Genomic DNA, 2146 nt, shown 5'->3' with positions numbered 1-2146 from the left:
CGCCACCACTGCCGGCTGCGTGCGGAGCCTGCGGGGATGGGGCAGTGAGGAGGGCAGCGGGGTCCTCCGAGGCCACGTCGCCCGTGGCGAGGCCTTCCCCCAGCACCTCCTGGGGCACGTGGGCGCCTCCTGCCTCTCCCTACAACCCTTCCCTGCAGGCACGCCTCACAGTCCTGGGCGCCTACACCTGCGAAGCACTCCGGGTGTGCCTGACTCCGTATCAGCACGAAGGGCCTGGGGGAGCTCCAACTGCCCCATAGGGCGAGTCCACGCGCAGCCCTGGGCTGGGGCGGAGGACGAGAAGCCCCAGACTCCCCACACCCAGTTGGCTAGGGCCAAAGTGACTTAAGTCCCGGGCTGGGAGCTTCCGGGCCCAATGCCCCGTGTCCTCCAAGTCAGGCCCCAGATGCCAGGTACTGTTGGAGGAATAGGGTCTCCCCACTTTCTGAGGGGGAGGAGGACCCTGGGCTCATAGGGGCAGGCCTTGCCGAAGGGCACTCCACAGTTGGCGATGGAGCCAGGATCCTACCCTAGATCTCCACTCTGTCCCTTGCCCAGTGTCCACGACAGAAAACCCGCCTTCAGCCTCAGGTACTTAGCCCACGTTCGTGCAGAAGGAAGCCGCGGGGATTCTGAGTCCTGGTGCCACTCACTCCACCCACTGGCCCAAGCTCCACGTGCCTCCCCATGGTGAGCATGGATTTGCTGAGTGAAGCAGCTCAGGATGGGTGCCACGGGCACAGCCTTGGAGTCTGTGGCACGGGGAAGGCTGCCCTGAGCAGGGCTGGGGAGGAGAGGAGGCCGAGGGCAGGCAAGGGTTGGTAGGATCTACCAGAAACTGGTGTGTTTGGCCGGTGGTGGGAAGAAGATGTGGGAAATAAGGACCCAAAAAGGGCGGCCCTCTCCCCAGCTGTGGCCTCTGCCAGTCAGGGCGCAGAGGAGCAGCTGCAGCTGACAGGCCAGGCCCCAGGCTAGTATCTGAAGGGGCGAGGTCCCCGAGGGGAAGGGCCCAATCAGAGAGGGCCCTATCTCCAGGCGGCAGGGCATGACCCAGGGCCAGAGTGCAGCAGGGGGCACAGAGGAAAGGCACCCTGTGCCCAATCCTTCCCCGACACCAGATGTGAATGAACAAGGTGGGTCCATTTGGGGAAGTAAGGAGGGAGATCCAGTGTAGCCCATGCAGGAACGCATCTGACACTGAGCATCTTCCTACCCGCACTGGCACAACCAAGGTGGCAGTCCGTCCTCGGGGCAGGGATTGGCCAGCCAAGTGCACTGTTTCCATTCTCTAGTGTAGTGATGGCGAACCTTTTGAGCTCGGCGTGTCAGCATTTTGAAAAACCCTAACTTAACTCTGGTGCTGTGTCACATATAGAAATTTTTTGATATTTGCAACCATAGTAAAACACTTATATTTTTGATATTTATTTTATATATTTAAATGCCATTTAACAAAGAAAAATCAACCAAAAAAATGAGTTCACGCATAACTTATATTTTTGATATTTATTTTATATATTTAAATGCCATTTAACAAAGAAAAATCAACAAAAAAAATGAGTTCACGCATCACCTCTGACAGCGTGTCATAGGTTCGCCATCACTGCCCTAGTGCCTGAGCTGAAGAAGGGCCCAGTGGCCCTGGCCAGTGTGGCTCAGTTGGAGTGTTGCCCAATAAACCAAAAGGTCATGACATACCTGGGTTGTGGGTTTGATCCCTGGTCTGGGTGCATTGGAAGGCAGCCAGTTGATGTTTCTCTCTCACATGGATGTCTCCCTCCCTTCCTGTCTAAAATCAATAAACATATCCTTGAGTGAGAATTAAAAAAAAGGGGCCTGGCTGGCGTGGCTCAGAAATTGAGCTTTAACCTATGAACCAGGAGATCATGGTTCGATTCCCGGTCAGGGCACATACCTGGGTGGCGGGCTCGATCCCCAGTATAGGATGTGCAGGAGGCAGCCAGTGATTCTCTCTCATCATTGATGTTTCTATCTCTCCTTCTCCCTTCCTCTCTAAAATCAATCTAATCTAATGAAAGAGAAACATGCAAATTGACCATACATTTGCTATGCCCTAGCCACTCCAACCAGTCAATCAGAGCGACTATATGCAAATTAACCCAACCAAGATGGCGGCTGGACGCCA

Source organism: Myotis davidii, unplaced genomic scaffold, assembly GCF_000327345.1.
Source record: "Myotis davidii unplaced genomic scaffold, ASM32734v1 scaffold555, whole genome shotgun sequence".
In the NCBI taxonomy this organism is placed as follows: domain Eukaryota; kingdom Metazoa; phylum Chordata; class Mammalia; order Chiroptera; family Vespertilionidae; genus Myotis; species Myotis davidii.
Note: the sequence above shows the minus strand (reverse complement) of the source record.